The sequence below is a fragment of the Phacochoerus africanus genome, chromosome 11 (genome assembly GCF_016906955.1).
Source record: "Phacochoerus africanus isolate WHEZ1 chromosome 11, ROS_Pafr_v1, whole genome shotgun sequence".
Classification (NCBI taxonomy): Eukaryota; Metazoa; Chordata; class Mammalia; order Artiodactyla; family Suidae; genus Phacochoerus; species Phacochoerus africanus.
In genome coordinates this window covers 115,100,046-115,123,452 of record NC_062554.1, presented here as the reverse complement: position 1 = coordinate 115,123,452, position 23,407 = coordinate 115,100,046, and the positions used below count along the sequence as shown (strand labels likewise).

The 23,407-nt window shown below is 39.2% G+C and overlaps 1 protein-coding gene and 1 pseudogene across 3 annotated transcripts in view; one reads left to right on the top strand and one right to left on the bottom strand.

The window, feature by feature from the left end:
- The window catches only part of TNFSF4 (TNF superfamily member 4), a 310,192-nt gene that overhangs the window by 15,519 nt on the left and 271,266 nt on the right, over positions 1–23,407 (top strand). The gene's annotated exons all lie outside the window — the stretch shown is intronic.
- Positions 15,907–16,833, bottom strand: LOC125110757 (zinc finger protein 330-like; annotated as a pseudogene).

Genomic DNA, 23,407 nt, shown 5'->3' with positions numbered 1-23,407 from the left:
GGAGTTTCTGATGCTCCAGACTAAAACAATACCATACCACTTACTGGGATTGGTTCAGAGATGGGCATTTGATTTAACTCTTGCTAGTGAGGCATGATATCCTTAGGGGAACTTCTGGGGAAAATGTCCTTGCTCTTAAATGAAAATCAAAAGGAATCAGTTTTTTATCTTTTGAAAATTACGCCTGGATGCTTGGAAGTATTGCAGTCATGTTACTACAAAACAAGGAATGACATAATACTCAAGTGTGGCAGAGCACGAAGGTGGAAAAAAATCTGGATTCTTAGTAATGTCATTGAACTATAACCTGTCCTGAAACTTATGCTACCTCTAGACTTCCTGCTGAGTCAAGAAATACCTTAATGCTTAAATAATACCTGTACAGTTTTTTTTTTTGTTTGTTTGTTTTGTTTTTTGTTTTTTGTCTTTTTACCATTTCTAGGGCCGTGGAGGTTCCCAGGCTAGGGGTCGAATTGGAGCTGCAGCCACCGGCCTATGCCAGAGCCACAGCAACTCGGGGGGATCCTAGCCAGGTCTGCAGCCTACACCACAGCTCACGGCAATGCCGGATCCTTAACCCACTGAGCAAGGCCAGGGATCGAACCTGCAACCTCATGGTTCCTAGTCAGATTCGTTAACCACTGAGCCACTACGGGAACTCCAATACCTATACTGTTAAAGATAATTTGATCTAGGGTTTCTGTTCAAAATATCCTATAGTCTAGTATATTAGACTTGCTAATATATTAGTTTGGATTTTAAAATTTATATTCCTTAGTGAAAACAACCCAAGGTTTATTTTATTTCATTTTTGCTAGCATTGTTAGTTTTTAGTGTTAGGACAAACTTCTTGTTAGTAAACTGGGAAGTATGTCATAATTTTTATTATCTGAATAATTTAAATAACTCAGGAATTATCTGTTCTTTAAGATATGTAGGACTTTCTGGTAAAACAACCTGGAACTAGTGCTTTTTTGAAGTTAGATATTTGATACATTTTCAAGTTCTTCTCTGATTATTGGGCTAATATTAGTAATTTATATCTTCCTAAAATGTGTCTATTTTATGTAGATTTTCTAATTTATTGGCATGTGTTGGAAATTTTAGAATTTAAATCTATTTTTGGTTACATTCCCTTTCTCATTATATATACGTTCATTTCTCTTCCCATTTTTCTTGGTTCAACTTACTAATGATTTTTGTGTTGTATTCAAAAACAAAACAATGAAAACAAAGCTATTGTTTTATTTATCAGGTCTATGCAGTTTGCTATGCTTTCTAGTTCATTAATTTCTACTTTACTTAGTTTTTTTCTCCTATCCCCTGTTGGTTTTACTATGATGTTCTATTTTTTAGTTTCTTGAATGCTTAAATAATTTACTTCTGAATTTTTCTTATAGTTAAGGCTTTGGTTATATCCCTTAAGTTTTGAAATGTAGTGTTATTTCTAAACATTCTGTATTTTATCATTGATTTCCTCTTAACCCAAGAGATATTTAGAAAACTGTTTCATAATGTTTATGGGATTAGATTGGGTTTGCTGCCTTTTTCTATAAAAATTTCTTGTTTTACTGCACTATGATCTGTTCTTTGGAAGCATATTGACGTTTTATTTGTCACCTAGATCTTTTTTTTTTTTGTCTTTTTGTCTTTTTTGTTGTTGTTGTTGTTGTTGCTATTTCTTGGGCCGCTCCCGCGGCATATGGAGGTTCCCAGGCTAGGGGTCTAATCGGAGCTGTAGCCACCGGCCTACGCCAGAGCCACAGCAATGCGGGATCCGAGCCGCGTCTGCAACCTACACCACAGCTCACGGCAACGCCGGATCGTTAACCCACTGAGCAAGGGCAGGGACCCGAACCCGCAACCTCATGGTTCCTAGTCGGATTCGTTAACCACTGCGCCTCGACGGGAACTCCTCTTTTTTTTTTTTGTCTTTTTGTCTTTTTTGTTGATTTTTTTTTTGTCTTTTTATTTGTCACCTAGATCTTGATATCAATGCCTCATGGCCATTTAAAAAGAATGACTAGGAGGAGTTCCCTGGCTCAGTGGGTTAAAGATCTGGTGTTGTCACTACTGTGACTCTGGTTACTTCTGTGGCTTGGGTTCAATCCCTGGCCTGGGAACTTCTACATGCTACAGGCATGGCCAAAAAAAAAAAAAAAAAAAAAGAAAAAGAAAAAACAAACAAACAAAACCCCCAAATAGTCTCTGTTTAAAGGCTATAACAAATATTCACCCACATGCATCTGTCTTTCATTCTGAGTATCCATCCATCTAGGATTGTTTCCCCACCCCTCCCCATCTACCAAGGATTATTAAAGTCTTCCCTGTTCTGTTTACTCTTTTTCTTTTGACAACATCAGTCCCTGCAGCTCCACTGCTCATTCTATTAGTACAGAAACATGCTCTAGTATATAGTTCTCTCTAACAGGAATATAAAGGGAGCCACGTATATAATTTAAAATTCTTTGATAGCCATGTTAAAAGAATGAAAAGGAAGAGGTAAAATTGTATTTTATTTATCCCAATATATAGAAAATGTTATTTTACTAGGCAATCAATATAAAAATTAACGAGATATTTTATACTTTTTTGTAGTAAGTTTTAAAAATCTGGTGTGTAATGTACACCTATAACACATCTCAATTTGCACTAGTCATATTTCAAGTGTTTGATGACTAACTGTGACTAGTGGCTCCCATATTGGACAGTGTAGTTTAAAAGTCCTACCTTGAGCCAACATTTCTTCCTGCTACAACTTGCTTCTCTGTTCCTTTCTCTTTTTCTCTTCCTCTGCCCATTAAAAATCATACTGTTCAATCCAATGGAGGTTGTATTTGACAGAATTGACTACTTTGGGGGGAAACACTTCTTACTCTGCTTCCATAACACCAACTCTACACGGATTTTTTTTTTTCCTTGCTCACTGGCTACTCTGTCTCCTTTACTGGCTCCTCATCCCTTCTCTGATTTCTTTTTTCTTTTTCTTTTTTTTTTTTTTTTTTTGCTTTTTAGGGCCACAGCATATGGAAGTTCCCAGGCTAGGGGTCGAATCGGAGCTACAGCAGCCAGCCTACATCACAGCCACAGCAATGTGGGATCTGAGCTGCCTTTGTGACCTACACCAGAGCTCTTGGCAATGCCAGATCCTTAACCCACTGAGTGAGGCCAGGGATCGAACCTGCATCCTCATGGATCTTAGTTGGGTTCCTCAACTGCTGAGCCATGAAGGGAACTCCCCCTTCTCTGATTTCTAAGTGTTGGAGCTTCTCAGGGCACATTCCTTGATTCTTTTATCTAATGATGTTTTCTCTGTTAAGCGATGTCATCTAGTTCTGTGACCTTAAATAGCATCCATATGCTAATGATGCTCATTTTTATCTTCTCACAAAGTCAAGATTTGCATTGCCATCTATCTGCCACTTGATGTCTTGACCTCTGTCCTGGACATATGAAATATGTCCAAAATGTAGTTCTTGCTTCCTTACCTTCTCCACCAAAACAAACTCATTTGATACAAGACTGAGTATCCCCAGTTTTCTCCTTTTCTCTTAGGAGAAAGTCATCTTGATTCCACCTTTTACTCAGCTCCAAAAAAACACTTGTCATCAAGCACAAGTGATTCTGCCACCCACTATATCTTGTAATTGTTCACCTTTCTGCATCCTTACTCCCAGCCTCTGTATTCAGATGTGTCAGTTATTAATTTATTTTCCCTTATTATTTTCCCTTAGTTCTGAATCTACTTTTCTTTGCCCTAGTTTATAGTTCTGGAGCTGTACTCTGCAAACTACCTTTTTTTTTTTTTAAATCTCTGCCAGATAGGTTTATGTTTGTTTCAGCCAGTTGAACGTGAAGAGTGTGCTAAAGGGATTCACAAGGCTGGAGAAGGAGGGACTTACCTTTTTTTTTTAATCTAAATTTTTTATCTAATTTTTTTTTTTTCTCCACATGATAGCAAATGAATCAGTATACAGCTGGCTCTGGCCATATTCTTTGTGGTGGTGAATTGTTCCCATGGCTCTAGCTAGTGAATGTCTTCCAGAAGGTTTCTTCTTTATCTCAGCGGTGGGTGATATGCTTCTGCAACAGCTGAACCATCCCCCTAGAGGCCTGAATCTTAGCCTGGTGCAGCCTTTCTCTATGTTTTGATGTTTCCTCTTTGCTTTCCTTTCCCTCAGCCATTAAGAGTGATTAGCCATAGTCTGTGTGTGCCCATCTCTCTTACCCTAAAACTCTTTTCCACTCTTTTAGAAGCTAACCACCTTTTTTACCAAGAGAACAATTCTTTATATTATACTTACCCTGTTTGAGTTGCTGTGTGGTTTCTGTGTCTTGATTGGACCCTGACTGAAATAGAAATTGGCACTAGGAGTGGTCCTAGGAAAAAGACTCTTAAGGATTGATTTTTGTGGTTGGTTTGGTCTGAGTCCCTTGCCAAGGGGAGATGCGATGCTAGTTATATATGACATTCAGTGGCGTCACAATCAAATCATCACACATGGCCGATTGCGATGAAATGCATGTGCTTTGGAGGCCCAAGTGGCTGCTGCACCTCACTGTTAGGGCTGTAGTGATCACCAAAAGTAATGATCACTTGCTGCATGTTGGATATTTCTGAGTACAGTGGAGTACTTGCAGAAAGAAAGTGAAAACCTCAGACCCTGAGCTCTTGGTTCAATTCTTGGTTTGAGAGAGAGCTTCAGTGGCAGTCCTAAAGTGACTTTTATTTCCTGTAGCTACAGGGCTAATATTGTTAAAGATTAAATGCAAAATTTAATTGTGTGGGTTGCAGAATTACATCAGTTGAATTCATAGCCTTGCCAAGGTTCCATGTGAAAGTTATGTTATTGATCAGAAAGGAATGAGATCCCCAAACTTGGAATGAGGTGTTTTGGTTGGACTCAAATGAAACTGAGAATCTTGAGTCATTCAGTCTCCCTTTCCTGCACCTCTGTATTTGAGGAGCCTTTTTCTCCCTTGAAAACACAGCGGTTATTTCACCTGGAGTAGACACTTCACAAAGAGAGGATACCTATCCTCCTTAAAAATATACCCCAGACACGTCTGCTGCCATTAGACATATAACTAGGGTTAAATTTCAGCATGTTCTGATGGCCTGGAAATGATAGTAGGTCTCTGAGTATAACTAATGCTGAGTTCATGTGCCCAGTTTTGCCCCTTCTTCTAGGGAATTACTGCTTGCTTCAGAAAGAGTATGGGCCAAGATAACTTCAATAAACATTAGGCTCCAGATTCTCAACCACTGTTTTTCATCACTACAGTTTCAAAAACTAAATTCGAGAGATAATTTTCAGACTCTTCAATAGAAGAATTCTTCTTAACATATCTATGGTAACTGTTGTTCATTTCTGCCAGCATTGTCTCAGATAGCCTTTGGACCACATGGGTGATGCTTAGGTAGCATCTAAATATTGGTGGGAGAAATGGGGCATTTGGCAGAGGCAGTTCCTCTTTATTTGAGATTTGTTCTCATGAACTTTCTGAGCACTTTCTTTAGCAGTGGCTGGGGTTTAGCTGTTGAAATGAAGGATCTTTGTGTTCTAAGGGGATTGTCGTAGTCCTTTGATGCTGAGCTCCAGTGTCTCTAAATTCTTTCATTTTTCAGAGAGGTAGACAATTAAGGTTATATAAACAAAGTATTTACATGTATTATCCAGTCAGTGATATTCTTTCCCAGGAGTCCCCATGGGCAGATAGGTAATCATAACATTTTATAAAATTTAGATATGTGGATTAGAAGCCAGAATTTAATCTTATACCTTTGGTTTATTTTTCTGGGTATCTGCCCACCAATGTATGTAGTCAGTTCTTGTCAATAAGCGTTCAGCCTTCATTTCCATCTCATATTATCTGAGAGTACAATTCCACTGAAATCCAAGCCATGGGTTTGGAGCTAATGGCACCTGTTAACCTTATTCTGTTCCATGGCCCCATCTCTGGGATAAATACCCTGGTCATGAAGGGAGCTGGGTCCAATGTGTGCCTGGTTCATAGCTAATAGAGGATAAACAATAGAAAGTAAGCATTTCTGATTGGAGGATCTGGGAAGGAACATCATTAGTGTTATATTTTTATATAAAAGCAAATTTGCTTTTTTTTTTGGCTGCCCCATGGCATATGGAGTTCCTGGGCAGGAGCATTTCTGAGCTGCAGCAGTGGCAATGCTGGATTTTTTAACTCACTGTGCTGGGCAGGGAATTGGACCTGCATCCTGGTGCTGCAGAAATGCTGCTGATCCCATTGTGTGACAGTGGGAACTCCAAGATTCGTTAGTATTTAAAGAGTTAAAGCTATTTAAAAAGTTGATTTATTGTTATATCTTATTTCTCTCCTCTTTTTCCTGTTCGTGTATTATTCATTCATCCATTCAATAAGCATTTCCCTCTAATTGCAAGGCACTATGCAAGGCATTGCTCTAAAGCCTCAATAAGCTTATAGTGTAATGTTCTCTTTCCTGCCTCCTCTCTATTTTTTCATCCCTTTGCTATCCTCGTTCCCCTAGACATTTCTTCTTTCCCATTCCTTTTTTCGTTTACATTATTATTCAAGCATATGATAAAAATAATTTTTTGCCTATTAAGAAACAACTAACTCAAATCAGGAAGGTTTGAGTACTTCTTATAGCAATGATGGGCCACACTCCTGCATTTTACCTTTGTCACCAACAATACCTGCCAGTGGGACAGGTGGAGACTTGAGGTAGTGCCAGCTATGCTTACTACTTTACCAAGATCGGTTGCTAGATGATCGACTCTAAACTAATCATCTGCTCTTTCAAAGTCCATTTTGTCCTCCTCCAGCATAAGTACAACACCTACTTCCCTCAGAAACAATCTGAATTTTAGGGGATGCTCTCCATCTGGCTACCTTGCCCATTTGGAGCCTAGAAAATTTAGTCACACAGAGATATGTCACCCAATGAATAGAGTTTAGAATTGCTCCTGTAAACACAATTTGTGAAAACGTTAAGGTGTTTGATTACTTTTCATTTAGACTCTGTAATGCTGGGAACCCTGGCTTTGTATTTTCTTGTGGTTGTGTAACACATGATCTGCTTTTCTTGCCCAGTAAATCTGCTGTGATTACTTAGTAAATATTTCCTGATAGCAATGAATAAAAACTGAGAAGCTGGGCTGGGTGTTTGTCAAGGAGACAGATTCTTTGAGAACAAACTTATCCACTTTCCCTTCCAAGCTGGAGTTTGTATTTGTACTTTGGCCTTGCATCCTAAATTGAAGCCAGAAGCTGGGTCAAAGGATTACATTTTCAACTACTGAAAATAAACAAGGGCAGAGATGGGAGCTATGTATACCTCAGCCTGTTTTATAATAGGTGTTTAGTGAAGACATAATATATAGATTATCTTGGTCCATACTCTAAAGAGCAAGTAGTGATTGCCTGTAAGGAGGGGCAAATCTGGGAACCTGGACTCAGCACCAGTTTTACTCAGAATCTGCTACCACATCCAGGCCATCAGAACATTCTGAAATTTAACCCTTGTTATGGGTCTAATTGAAATAGGAGGTGTTCGGGATAGGTTTTAAGGAGGATGGGCGTCTTCTCTTTTGTGAGGTATCCACTCCAAGTGAGATAATTGTAAGCGTTTGTCTGTTAGGGGAGGATTCTCAGATACAGAAGAGCAAACTACTTTTTAAAAACAGATAGAATTGATTCACAACATTATATTAGTTTCAGGTGTACAGCAAAATGATTTGATAATTGTATATATTGCAAAATGGTCACTGCAATAAGTCTTGTCAACATCTTCAATGGACATACAGAATTTTTTTTTTCTTGTGATGAGAATGCAAGCTACCTTTTTTTCTAGAATTTTCTTAGTTTTATATTTTACATTTAGGTCTATGAGTTGATTTTGTATAAGGTCAAGGTCTATCTTTTTTTTTTTTAAGAAATTTATTTATTTATTTATTTATTTATTTATTTATTTATTTATTTACTTACTTACTTATTTAATGGCTGAACCTGTGGCATATGGAAGTTCCTGGTCCAGGGGTCAAATGGGAGCTACAGATGCTGGCCAATGCCACAGCCATGGCAACACAGGATCTGAGCCACATCTGCGACTTATGCCACCAGATCCTAAACCCTCTGAGCAAGGCCAGAGATTGAACCTGAATCTTCAGAAACTGTTGGATCTTAACCTGCTGAGCTACAATGGGAACTCCAAGGTCCATCTTTCTTATGTATGTGTGTGTGTGTGTGTGTGTGTGTGTGTATCATGTATTGTTTCTAAATGTCTAAGTGTTTCAGCATCATTTGTTAAAAATACTATAATCGCTCCACTGAACTTCTTTCATAGTTTTGTCAAAAATCAACTGACCATAAATACAAGGGTTTATTTCTGTACTGTCACTTCTCTTTCATGGATCTATACTTCTGTCCTTTTTAACACTATCACACTGTCTAGAAATCTTGAAATTAGATAGTATGAGGTCTCCAACTCTGTTCTTATTTTATGATTTTCTTATGTGTGTGTGTGTATGTGTGTGTGTGTCTGTATTTTAAACTATTCTGATTCCTTTGGCTTTCTACATAAAATTTTGCATCAGCTTGTTTGCATCTAAATGAAAGTCCTGCTGGAATTTTGATTGGGATTGTCTTGACTCTATAGGTTAGTTTGGGGAGAATTGACTTCTTAACAATACTGAATCTTCCAATTCATGAATACTGTATGTCTCTGCATTTATTTGGATCTTCTTCGGTTTCTCTTTTCAATCTTTTTAGTAGTTTTTAGCATGTAGAGTCTTTTCATATATTGTTAGGTTTATGCCTAAGTACTTCGCTTATTTTTGGTACTATCGTCACTTGTTAGGTTTATGCCTAAGTACTTCGCTTATTTTTGGTGCTATCGTCACTTGTTAGGTTTATGCCTAAGTACTTCACTTATTTTTGTACTATCGTCGATGGTGTTAAAGTGAGAAAGGGCTATGTGTTTGGAGGTGAAGTAAATAAAGGAAGAGAGTCCAGAGCATTGAGGCTTCAAGTAGGTTTATTGACCAGCAAATGGCCAAGAGCAATAAGAAAAGGCTCAGGCTCCTTAGCATTGGGGGATTAGGGTGGGTGGGAAGTATTTTTTTTTTTTTTGTCTTTTTGTTGTTGTTGTTGTTGTTGTTGTTGCTATTTCTTGGGCCGCTCCCGCGGCATATGGAGGTTCCCAGGCTAGGGGTTGAATCGGAGCTGTAGCCACCGGCCTACGCCAGAGCCACAGCAACGCGGGATCCGAGCCGCGTCTGCAACCTACACCACAGCTCACGGCAACGCCGGATCGTTAACCCACTGAGCAAGGGCAGGGACCGAACCCGCCACCTCATGGTTCCTAGTCAGATTCGTTAACCACTGCGCCACGACGGGAACTCCGGAAGTATGTTTTATATAGGCTTGTGGCTGAAGTAACCTGGGTCAAGGTTAGCATCAGGCTACATGAGAGGGGTAGGAGGAGAGGATGAGGATGAGAAAGTTGCAAGATAGGTTGTGAGTTGAAGATTGCCCTGGCTAAGACTTCCGATATTATGCTGAATAAAAGTGGCAAGAGTGGGCATCCTTGTCTTGTTCCTGATCTTAGAGAAAAAGCTTTCAGTTTTTTACTATTGAGTATGGTATTTTTTTTAAATTCCAATTTTAATTGATTTCAGCTTTTATCTTAATTATTCCATTTATTCTACTTGCTTTGGGTTTATTTTGCTCTTTTTCTATTTTTTTTAAGGTGCAAGACTATAACATTGATTTGATACATTCTTCTTTTCCATTATAAGCATTTAATGCTATAAATCAAGTTTGAATTACTGCTCTAAGTGTCTCCCACAAATTTTGATATACTGTAGTTTCATTTTCCCCTGAATTTCATTTGTGGCTTTTTCTTTGACCTGTGGGTAACTTAGAAGTGTGTTGTTTGATTTCAAAATATTTAGAGATTTACTAGATGTCTTTCTTTCATAAATTTCTTTTCTTTTCTTTTTTTTTTTTTTGGTCTTTTTGTCTTTTCAAGGGCTATATCCACAGCATATGGAGGTTCCCAGGCTAGGGGTCCAATCGGAGCTGTAGCTGCTGGCCTATGCCAGAGTCACAGCAACACAGGATCCCAGCCGCATCTGTGACGTACACCACAGCTCACAGCAATGCTGGATCCTTAACTCACTGAGCAAGGCCAGGGATTGTACCTGCGACCTCATGGTTCCTAGTTGGAGTGGTTAATCACTGACAGGAACTCCTCTTTTGTAAATTTCTAATTTAATCATATTATGTTCCAAAAAGATATTTTGTATGGTTTGAATTATACTAAATGTGTTAAGATTTGTTAAATGGCCCAGAATGTGGTGTGTCATGGTGACTATCCCATGTGTACTTTAAAAAATTGTTTTGTACTGTTTTTGGGTAGAATATGCTATAAAGGTGAATTAGGTCAACTGGTTTATAATGGTGTTCAGGTTTTCTATCTTGGTACTGATTTTTTTGTCTACTTCTGTCAACTACTATGAGAGAAATGCTGAAGTCTAAGATAATTTTTGGAGTTATTTATCTCCTCTTTTCAATTCTATCTGTATCTGTTTTAAGTTTTTGAAAGTTCTCCTAATAGACACATACACATTTAAGATTTTTATGTTTTTCTGGTGAATTCACTCTTTTCTTATTACATAATATCTTTCTCTCTCTCTCTCTCTTTTTTTTTTTTTTTGCCACACCCATGGCATGTGGAAGTTCCCAGGCCAGGAATTGAACCTACACCACAGTAGTGACCTGGATTGCTGCAATAATAATGCCAAATCCTTAATCCACTGTACCACAAGGGAACAATGTAATATCTTTTTTTAAGTGTCCTGGTAGTAGTCCTTGAAGTCCATTTTGTCACCATACCCCATTTTTCTTTTGATTATTGTTTGCATTCTATTCTTCCATTCTTTTACATTTAACACATTGATGTCTCATTTTAAAATTAGGTTTCTTTTATATAGCATATATTTCCATAATGTTTATTTTTTTATTTTTATTTTTTAGAGCCACACCTGGAGCATGTGGAAGTTTCTAGCCTAGGGGTTGAATCGGAGCTATAGCTGCTGACCTACACCACAGCCACAGCAACATGGGATCCGGGCCATGTCTATGACCTACACCACAGCTCACAGCAATGTAGGATCCTTAACCCATTGAGTGAGGCCAGGGATCAAACCTGCATCCTCATGGATACTAGTCATAGTCATTTCTGCTGAGCCACTATGGTAACTCCCAGTAGTGTTAATTTTTAATCCAATCTGACAAGTTCTCTGTTAAATTAGTAAACTTAGACCATTTACATTTAATGTAACTACTGATATGCTTGAGTTTATTTAATTATTAATTTTCTATTTGTCTTCTTTGTCTTTTGTTCCCTGTTCCCCTTTTCTATTGATCTTTCATTATGTTCATTGACTCTTTTCTCTCTTCTTCACTTTGCTATTGAGCCCATCAATTGCATTTCAGACATTGTATTTTTTCACTTCTAAAGTTTCCATTTCATTCTGTAAAATTTTTGAAAAATAGTCTTCACTTTTTAGAGCATTTTTTAGGTTCATAGCTCAAATGAGCAGAGAGTACAGAGATTTTCTACATACATCTGCTTTCCCCTGTACATGCCTAATCTCCTTGACCCATCTGGCACCAGAGTGGAACTTTTGTTACAATTGATGAGCCTACAGTGAGACATCATTATCACCCAAAATCCATAGTTTACATTAGGGTTCACTCTTGTGTTGTACATTTCATGGCTTTTGACAAATTATAATGACAAGTATAGCTATTATGGTTTCATATAGAATAATTTCATTGCCTTGAAAGTCCTATATGCCCCATTATTCATTCTTTCCTCTCCTCTAAACCCTAGTAACCACTGATTTTTTTTTTACTGTCTCCATAGTTTTGACTTTCCAGAATGTTTTATTGTTAGAATCATACAGTATGTAGCCTTTTCAGATTAGCTTCTTGATGTAGATATATGCATTTAAGTTACTCCTATGTCTTTTCATGGCTCGATAGGTTATTTCTTTTAAGTGCTGAAAATAGTTTATTGTGTGGATGTAACAGTTTATCCATTCACCTACCAAAAGACATTTTGGTGGCTTTTAATTTGGCAATTATGAGGAAAGCTGCTGTAAAAATTCTTGGGTGGGTTTTGTGTGCACAGAATTTTCAGTTCATTTGGGTAATGTCAAAGAGTGCAAATGATCAATTATGTGTTAAGTGTATGTTTGGTTTTGTAAGTTTTTTTTTTTTAACATTTCCTTTTTCTCTGCCCATATTTTGTTTTTTCCTAATACCCTGGTCATCTTGGTGGGTTACATTTGTTGACTGTCTTTTCCTTGATAATTTGTCATCTTTATTTGGTTCTTTGTGTGTTGAGTAATTTTGGATTATATCCTGGACATTTTAAATATTGAATTTGAATGGTTGCCATTAGAATCCTCCACACAATGTTGAACTGTTTGATTGTTTTAACAGGCCATCCACTTGGTTTATTTCAGATACTCTGACTATATTCTGGGAGTGATAGTTCCAACATCATCTCAGTTTTTGGAACATTTGCTAGGCCGCTTTGAATATGAATACATGCTTGTGCAGTTTAGGGGTAAGCCTGGATCTTGTGCCTGTTTATACACAGAATTAGGAGTGCCCTTTCTCTCCAGGATTTCCCCTCATTCACCCACCTGCAGGGTTCCCTGTTCTTGGTCCTCTGGCCAGATGAGGAGTCTCTTGAAATCTTGCTGCCTGTGCTGCTATACAGTTCTTGTAATTAGGACCACTTTTGTTGCTAAGTGGAGAGAGAAAAAAGAGAAAATATACCCAGTGATTTACTTCAATTTTGAGGGGGGGCACAAGAGCCTTTTCCTCTGTTTGACCAGAAAAATAAGGTTTCTGTTGAGATGTTAGCTGACAATGCCACTTTCCACCCTGATTGGCTTGGCTAGGGTATCACCCTTGGCAAATTCTGAGGGAACTGAGACAGAGAGAGCAAGAGACAGGGAGAAAGAGAGATGCTCTCCCATAGTCTTAGCTCAAGAAGTCCCTGTCCCTTTTTTCTACTCGTCTTTCCAGATAGGAATTTTTCTTGAAGTCTTAGCTATCTGCATTACCACCATTGCAAATCTACCATGTGACTGCCAAACTTTGAGATAAGAGAAGAAATATGAGAGGGCCCTACTCCTGCACAAATTGCTCTTAATTTGTGACTTGTTTTCTTTATTTTTTCAGAGTCCTTTGGTAGTTCTTTTCTGTATCTTGTCCCATGTTTTTCATTGCCATCAGCAAAAGAAATAGGCTTTGGTGAACTTATTCTTGACTGCATTTTCTTTTGTATTCTTTTTTTCACTTTTATTTCACCTGCTTCTGCCACAATACAATGACTGACACCTACCCTATGCTTTCTTTCTGTTTTTGGGAGAAGACCCTCTTCTAGGATCTCAAAGTGAGGCCTTCTAACACTTGGAAATGAATTGTCTGAGGAGACACACCTACTGATAAAACAAACCCCTTTGTTGTAAAGGGGTGCTTGAACAGAAAGCAGCAAGCTAAGGGGACTCAGGAGGACTGCTCTGCCTTGTGGATCATAATTTCAGGTTTTATGGTGGTGGGGTTAGTTTTCTGAGTTGTCTCTGGTCAGTCCTCCTGCTCATGCTCATTTTTTGTCCCACTCAGGGCCCTTCTTGGTGGTATATACATCGTGAGGGTTTCTGGGAGGTTGGCAGAACATATTATGAGCTGGTGTCTCTTTTACTCTTTTTGTCCCTTATGAATTTTTTGGTTGGTTTTGGAGGCAGCTTGTTAGTTCTGTGTTCCTTATAGGGATCTCCTATTGTGAGACAACTTATGCAAATGGTTACTTTCATACCTGGCCAGAGTGAGTGGTTTCGGTCAACAGTTCCCTAATAACTACCCTCTGAGAGACTTCACATTCAAGACGCTCCTTGGGAATTGGGGATGAGGTTTCTTTCTCCGTAACTTCTTCATGCTGACATAGGGTACCATATTCAGAGTGGAAGATGTCAACATAGGTCTATAGCATCTCCCAAGAGAAACTTGGTTAATATTATGTCTGTGGCCTTGAGTGTAATTTAAAATTTAAGTTAAAAAAAACAAATTATCCATATTCTTTGTAGAAAAAAATAGAAAATGTAAATAATCAAAGAAACCCCAAAATATCCCAAAGGTAAATACTGTTTTCTAGTTCACTGTTTGTATACAAACATGTTTTCCCTTAAAATGCACTAGAGCACAATAGTTAGTTGGTTAGAAGGCTAGGGAATTAGTTGAGCCTGAACTGATTCTATAGCCTTGCTTTGTTGGAGGAAAGTGTTGGGTGGAGCAGGTATTGATTTGCAAAGGTTGGTTTACATAAAGAATTTTTCGATTTTGGTATTTGGGCAAGGCTTGAGATGGGATTTCTTGGTTAGGAAAATTTAGGGCATGAAAGAATTTGGTAGTGTGTGCTATGTGCCTTTTTATTCTGCTTTCCCAAAGAGCTCACCTATACTGTAGACTAAGGCATTCTATTACTTAGTTGCTCTGGGAAGTTTGATTACCATTATCAAATTTATAGTACCAATATCTTTGTATCAGAAAGCCTGTTTATCTCCTTATTCCTTTGCCAACAAACAGTGTTATCAATCTTTTTAATCTTTGCTGACTGGTAGAGAAAATTTTTACAACATTAATTTAATTACTCTAATTTAAATGCTGCTTTTGCCTTATACTAAGTTTCTTCCAAAACCGAGACCTGTTTTTAGTTTCTGTCTTTTTTTTTTTTTTTTTTTTTTTTTTGTTGTTGTTGTTGCTATTTCTTGGGCCGCTCCCACGGCATATGGAGGTTCCCAGGCTAGGGGTTGAATCTGAGCTGTAGTCGCCGGCCTACACCAGAGCCAGAGCAACGCGGGATCCGAGCCGCGTCTGCAACCTACACCACAGCTCACGGCAACGCCGGATCGTTAACCCACTGAGCAAGGGCAGGGATCGAACCCGCAACCTCATGGTTCCTAGTCGGATTGTTAACCACTGCGCCACGACGGGAACTCCAGTTTCTGTCTTTTTTAAAAAAAAATTTTTTATTTTTGGGGTCCCTGCCCATGGCATGTGGAAGTTTGTTCCTGGACCAGGGATGGAACTTGCATCACAGCTGTAACCAGAGCTACAGCAGTGAAAAAGCCAGATCCTTAACCTGCTGATTCATGAGGGAACTCCTGGATACTGGATTTTAACAAATATATTTTTAGAATCTATTGAGCTGATAATATGCTTTTTCATTGTTACTCTATTAGTGAAATGAAGTATATTAATAGGTTTCCTTATGTTGAACCACATTTTCAATCCTAAAAATAAATCTGTTTGTCATGGTGTATTCAACCTTGAAATACACCACTAATTTTGGTTATGGACATTTTTGTGGGACCTTTACATCACTATTTATAAGTACAAGTAGTTTATGGTTTATTTTTTAAAGTTTTGGCATAAGCGTTACCCTCAATTTGCAAAATGAATGAGGAATTGTTTCTCTTATATTTTTAGCTACTTAAGATAATGTGAATATTTAATGAATAACATCTGACTTTTATCCTGTAGACAAACATGGAAAAATATAATAATTCATTTTACCCATTACATTTTACAGAATCAGACAGAATGTTTGTATAAGCAGTGTCTTTTAAAATAAAAATGGCAACTTAACAGTTTCTATTAAAGTGCTACACCCTACTCCTTGCCCCAGTAAATGTGACTTGTCTTTCACACAAGGCTAAGTGGCAGCACATACTTTTGAACACCCACACACAATTTGTCAGGCACACACATTCCAGTTCCTCAGACAAGGTCACCAACAAGCAAACAGCTCTCCTATTTCCCTTGTTACTCATAGCGAGCATAACCACTGGCACAGGTCCTTCCTAAATTCAAGTTAGTAAACAAATCTGATGACTCAGCATCTGAATCCTTTTCACCTTCTTCTTCCTCTTCATCATCCTCTGCTTCATAGTCATCTTCTCCCTCATTGTGCTAGTTGGTATCACCATAGTTATCAGAGGCAAGGTTCTTCCAAAAGGCATCATACCCAGAAGCTCCATCTCCCTCTTCACCTCCAGTCTACCAGCCAAACTTCAGGGAGCACATTGACATGCTAAGATCCTTGGTTTCCTGAGTCTCATGTCCATATTTCGGGCAGGGAGGCTGTTTTCCTTTTTCTTGTTTAAACACCTTGCTCCTTGTGTGATCATCACAGAAACCAGCCTTACGACGGAGACAGGAGTGCTGACCAAGCTGATTGCATGAAACACATCTAAATGTTTCCACCTCTAAAATTTGGCAGCTGTCTTGATGTTCAAACTGATCATCTTCACAGAGAAAGTTATGTCAAAAAGAACAACCGAAGATCCTCCCTCCATGGTCCCAGATACCCCATTCACATTCCACATACTCAGCATCAGGAAGTGGGCAGGCACAGGCATGTGTCCTGAGACACTTCCTACCATGACAAACCCAAGCTTCAGAGAAAGTCACAGATTGCGCCTACATTGCAAGGCTAGTACCGTAGACACCAGCATATTTTATGACATAGTCTGAAGACTTCATCGTGCACTTTATTTTCCCACACTGTGCAGAACCTCCATACAGAATTACAAAAATAGCAAAATGTTCTATTTTTTGGCTGCCTCTGATGCTTATCACATTCCATTGAAACATTACATAGGTGTTTAGCTAAGTCAATAGTGCTTCTTGATGCTCTTAGTTGTTTTTCATATTCCGGCGGTTCTCTGCCTTCTTCCTCTCACTGGTCTTTTTTTTTTTTTTTTTTTTAAGGCATTTTCCTGTCTTTCCTTGGGGGAGGCTGGGCCTACTCTGGGGGCTGAGGGGTAGGGGATGGCATGAGGCCTGCCCATAGCAGCAGCAGCAGCAGCAGCAGCAGCAGCAGAAGATCCAATTCCTGGACCACAGGTCCCTTGTTTCTTTTATTATTATATGTGCTGAGTTATATAACTTAGGAGTTACCATTTGAGTCTAGAATTTTGGGGGCAACTTTAAAAGTTTCTTCTATAGTTATTGATTTTTTAAAAAAATTTCTTTTGTTAATTTTGGTACATACTAAATAATCTATCATTGTCAAATTTAATAAAATTTTGCATTGCATTTGTATCTTGAAGTGCTTTAAAAATTCTCTCCAGATTGTGCTTATGTCCCCTTTCTAAGTGCAGCGTTAGGTATATATTTCTCTCTTTTTGGAGAAGGTCAGATTTTCCAGATATCTATTTTGCTTTTCTTTCAAAATAGCAGCTTTTTAAATTCATCACTAATTTTTTCTAATCCCTTAACCTGTTTTTTTCAATGTTTAATTAAACAATGGCATAGCTGCTGAGTATACAATAACTAGTGCTGCTCAGTATACAATAACTAGTGTCATCAAACCAGATTGAATTCCAACTTCGAACAAAGAAACCTGATATTTCATTAATCCCTGTAACTTTATAGTAAGTAAAATAATTTCGGTTAGACATTTTATACTGTGGGATTTGAGTCAGAGATTCTCATGATTACATTTGGGATTGCATACTGATTGCCAAGAATATGATTGATACAATTGTCAAGGACAGTGGATTGAAAATATTTTATTTAACAGTGAGCTTGATTTATAAGTTCAGGGAATTTGTACATTTGGTATGTGAGCCTCACTAAGTATTTTGGCCTGGTGCTCAACAAATGTTAGGGCAACCTATGGGAGACTCCTCATGTTGTGCTAGGCATTGACTCTTTTGTTTTAATTATATTTTTTATTATCTGTATTTTATGTGCTTTGACATTTGGAGGTGTTGCTGACTGGGGAGTCTGTCCCTCTTAGGGTTAGCTAATTCCTAGAGATAACAAACAACTTGCCTCCAGGCATGCCTTTGATATGCACACCAATCCCAAGTGCATAGTCCTGAATTACCCTCTTTATCAGGCTCCTAAAGTCTGGGACATGACCCCTGTCCTAAATCACCCCAGGGCCAGGTGCCAGAAAACTAGGGACCACCTCTACAGCCCAGAGCCCTCTATCACTTTATCCATTCCTAAGCCTGCTCAGCTGCTTACCCTGCCTTGCTCATTCCTTCCTGTGAAAACCATTACAAAGGCTTTTGGCTATGCTTTCCCCTCACTCCACCTGCCACCTGGCCAACTCTGGTGCTTCCCTGTGTGGCCCTGTGTGGTATGGCATGCTCCCAATCTTCAGAGTGTGAGTAACCAACTGTCTTTTTTGTGATAAGCGTCCCCTGATCTCTTGTCCTCATCATACCTAAAAAAACAAAATCCTGGGCACATTTTAAAACACCTTTAGTTGCTGGATGGTAGAAAGGTCTAAGGCACACGAGGGGCAGGTTTGAGTGGTTGGGATGGGGAGGTGGAGGCATTGGGTAGGGGACTTGGGGTGCCAGAGAGTTACCGTCTGGTAGGAATACAGTAAATAGTGACTGGAAAATCAGCCCTGAGTATAATCCTTCATTGAGTGGTGACACAGCTGTGTCTGATAATTAATTAGGAGTAAAGCTGGGAGTACAACTTGCCAAGACTTTCTTATCTTGTCAGACTGCCCTTTTTAGAGAAAGACTGCATCCTTTAAGCCCATCCAGTCTCCTCAGAAGAGGAGAGCTCTTAGTAAGTTTCCAAAAACCGTGATAGAAGCAGCTAGAACTAGGTGCTGATGAAAAGCCAATAAAGGGGGTATGAATGTTGGTTCCTCTTCTCCAGGAACTAAATTTTTTATTTCTATTTTTGTCTTTTTAGGGCTACGCCCATGACATATGGAAGTTCCTAGGCTAGGAGTCGAAATGGAGCTGTAGCTGCTGGTCTGTACCACAACCACAGCAACACAGGATCTGAACCTCATCTGTGACTTATACCACAGCAATGCCACATCCTTAACCCACTGAGTGAAGCCAGGGATCAAACCTGCTGTCCTCATGGATACTAGTCAGATTCCTTTCTGCTAAGCCACAGTGGGAACTCCTGGAACTAAAAATTTGGTTGGGAATTAAATACATGGTGGGTAGGTACACACAGAGTACAGATTAAGAGACATGCAGTTAACCAGAGCCGCAGGAGCACGGGTCCTGAGGCTGAGAAGCTGGAGATAGGATCCAAGCTAGTTCCCGAAACGTGGGCAACACTTGGAAAGAGAGGAGGGCAAAGGGCTTCTCAGCAGGGAACAATAGCCAGATTGAATGAAGCTAAGGAGATATGTGCTCAGGGAAACAATGCTTAAGTCAGTTTGGGCAAAGTAAAAGTTACTGGAGATAAGTTGGAGAGGCACAGTGTGGAGGGCTTTGATGAAAGTGATGATTGAGGGAGCTGAGCTGGTGGTAGATGCTGTGTCTGGTGCATCACAGGCCCTGAAACGATATTCTTCTGGCCAATGAAGTGCAATCTTTATGCACAAATGCCAACAACAATGGGAATTTCCCTTCATGCTAGTTTTCCTTCATACTTGTAAAAAGGCCTTCTTCTATTATTTCTGCAGCCTTTAAAATCCCATTTGATCTGAATAGCCAGCCGTTTTCCATATAACTGGATGACAAGTGTTGACTTTCCTCAAGGGGTGTTGGCTTATACCAGATTGTAAGAGTAGAGTGTTAACATTTTTAGGAATTTTGCAAGCTGGTTGTCAAATATAGCCATTATTAAAAATTAAATTACGTATACTTGCACTTAAGGAAGTTGTGCTGTTAACAAAGGTAAAAATACTAAAAACTCATCACCTTCTAATTGTTTTAGCAACATTTAATATTATCTATCTTTTGAGGTTATTTGAATCTACTGTATTTACACAGTGGAAATATCATTTTGCAATGGGCTTACTTACTGTGCATTGACTGCCAACTCAGTGTTCAGTGATTCCATGGTAGCAGCTTGAAATTGGTTATGACAGGAGCATCTACACCATAGGAATCGTCAGATGCTACAACTCAGAGATTTTTACCCCTCTCCTCCCACTTTCCCCAGCCCAGTTGTTAAATATTATCAGCATACCACTAGTTTCTTCTCACTCCTCGTTGCCAGACTGCTGCACACAGTTCACTCCCCGGTCCCACTTTGGAGCAATTGGGAACTCCAGCATCTTGATCTGTCTTTTGGGGCTGCTTAATGTGGAAGGTGGACAGGACTGGTTTTAGTGAACATTGTAAGAATTCATCAGCCCCCTCCTCAGGACTCTATCTACAGCTCTCTGTACAACCAGAAGAGATAATTGAGTTCAAGGAGACTTGAAAGGGCTTGTCCAAAGTAAAACTCTAAAGTGGGCATCCCTTTTCTCTTTCAAGGTTTGCTAATCCCCGTGGAGAACACCATGAACACAACGCAGGCACAGACACACATCCATGTACACCCACACATAGAAAAATAAACTTATATTTTAGAGTAAAAATAGAAAATGTCCAAAGCACCCACTTTAAACAGTAAAACAAAGAGTTCTCAAAGCAAGCAATAACAATTTATCTTTGGACTTGATTTTATAGCCTCTGAATGGCAAGGGATGGGAGGAGTTAGGGAGGGCAGGAAATGAGACTGAGAAAATGAGAAAAGAGAAAGGAGGAGTTCCCATTGTGATGTAGTGGAAACAAATCTGACTAGTAACCATGAAGGTGGCGGTTCGATCCCTGGCCTCACTAAGTGGGTTAAAGATCCGGTGTTACCTTGAGCTGTGGTGTAGGTCCAAGATCGGCTTGGATCCTGCGTTGCTGTGGCTGTGGTGTAGGCCAGTGGCTGTAGCTCTGATTTGACCCCTAGCCTGGGATTCTCCATATGCTGTGGGTGTGGCCCTAAAAAGCAAAGAAAAGAAAAAAAGAAAAGAGAAGGAAAGGAAAGGGGCAGAAAAAGAGGAAAATGATGAGAAGAAAAAAATGTGTAGAGAGGAAAAATATGGAAAGGACAGGTAGGAGAGAAAGTGGTTCATGGGATGAAGAATGAGGAGCCTGCTGGGTGGTGGTTAAACTGCTCTGGTTTCACTTAAACGAAAGGACAAGAGTGGTGTTATTCCTACTCTGGCCAGCACTCTAGGGGTTAGTGACAATCAGAGAAGTAGGTTTTTAAAAATGAAATATAGTTGATGTACAATATTATATTAATTTCAAGCATACAACATAGTGATTCAAGACTTTATAGATGATACTCCATTTAAAGTTATAAAATATTGGCTATAATCCCTGTATTGTACAATATATTCTTGTAGCTTATTTATTTTATACATAGTATTTTGTACCTCTTAATCCCCTTCCTCTTTTGAACCCTGCACCTTTTCCCTCTCCACTGGTAGCCACCGGTTTTGTTCTCTGTCTGTGTAAGTCTGTATCTGTTGCAAGACATGTTTCCCTAATTTTCTGCCTTGATTGTTGAGAGACATGTTTCTCTGATTTTCCTTGATTACCCTCCAATAGCCCCTCCTCACGTGATCGCATTTAAGAAACGCAATAAAAGCAGTGTGGTTTCTGGAGGCGGGGCTTTTGGTTCCTGAGACCTTGAGTCATCAGGGTTCCCACCTTTACTCTCTCTCTGTGTCTTGATATTTTTGTCTTGCTGTTTTGTTATTTATTCCTTAAGTTCTGTAGCACCTGTTCTTCAGCCCCATCCTGCTGAGCTGGCCTTGGCAAGTGGCGCCCAACATGGGGCGGGTAAACAGGCAGGCACAAGGAACGAAGGGCCACGACTACAGCGGTATTTCGTGGAAGTGCTATGGAGCCCTGAGAAGAAGGGAGGAATTTTGCATGGCCACACTCAAAAAAAAAAAAAAAAAATCCTGTGGATAAGTTCTGTCTCTCAGGTATTTACGGGGTTAAATGGGAAATAAGGTAATTGCAGGAAACCATAATTCTTATATTTGTTTGTTAACACAACTCCTTAAAAAAGGGGGCATAAAAATAAGTGAAAATAAGCTCTCAGAACTTTTTAAGACTATTGAGAAACACTGTGATTGGTTTCTTACCTTAGAAACGTTAGATTTAAACATGTGGGAAAATGTAGGAATGGAGCTTATTAGGACATTGCATGGTAAGGGTGTTTCAGTTCCTCTATTTGGAATACTTGGAGCTTAATCAAATCAGTTTTAGAACCTCTACAGACTTCAGGGAAATTAGAGGAGGAAGAAAGGAGTTTGCGCCTTTGTTGGAGGAACCTAAATATGTAGTCCCTGAGCAAAACTATCATAGAGAATGTTTGGCTCCTGAGCCTTCGGCTCCAATTTTGGATACTGATATTCCTCAATTGCCTCCTATTAGGAGTAAGGTGATGAGGACTCATTAAGCCTCTACTTCTAGGCTTGCAAAGGAAATGAGTGCTATTCCTGAATGCCATCTATCATCCATTCCACAGGGAATTTTACAGGCTTGAAGGGAAGGCGATTTGGATGCCATACGTTTAGCCTTTCCAGTAACTGTCAGGGAGACAATGACTCCAGGCATCGATCCTGCCAATCCTGATGGAGTTTGAGTTCATTCATGAGCGCTTTCCTTTTAAAATTCTTAAAGAATTAAAACATGCTGTTCAAGATTATGGTGTTAATTCTCCCTTTACAAAAGGAATCATGCAGGGAGTAGCTGAAGGAAACCGTATGATTCCTGCTGATTGGCATAGCTTAACCTGTGCTGTGCTATCATCTAGTGAATACTTAGAATTTAAGTCTTGGTGGCAAGATCATGCCCAAATTGCTGCTACTCGTAATCAGGCTCGAAATCTTCCGATTACAATGGAACAGTTGTTAGGGATTGGTCCTTGGAGTAATCTTCAGGATCAAATGAGGATTGAATGATTTGGCCATTGAACAAGTCAAACCATGTTGCTTAACAGCATGGGATAAAACTGAATCTAAGGGCCAAATAAATACTTCTTTTCAAAAGATCCTACAAGGTCCTAAGGAACCTTATACTGAATTTTTAGCTCATTTACAAGAGGCATTAAAATGACAAATTACTAATTTTGAGGTGTCTGATGCTATTTTTCAATTATTAGCATATGAAAATGTGAATACGGATTGCAAAAAGGCCATAGAATTTTTAAAGGGAAAGGCTAACATTGCTGAATATATTAAAGCCTGTCAGGGAGTAGAGATGGAGTCCTTTAAGGCCTCAATGCTAGCTCAAGCGATGGCTAATTTAAAAGACAGGTTTTTAGAAAAATGTTTTAATTGCGGCAAGACAGGACATAGTAAAAAACAATGTCATGCTCCTCCATGAGCCCGACCTTCCTTTCACGGAGTTTCGGCACCTTCTAGTTACAATAATAAACAGCCCAGACTATGCCCAAGATGTAATAAAGGATACCACTGGGCTAGCCAGTGCCAGTCCATCTTTCATAAAGATGGAACCCCCTTGTCAGGAAACTCTCCTTGGGGCAA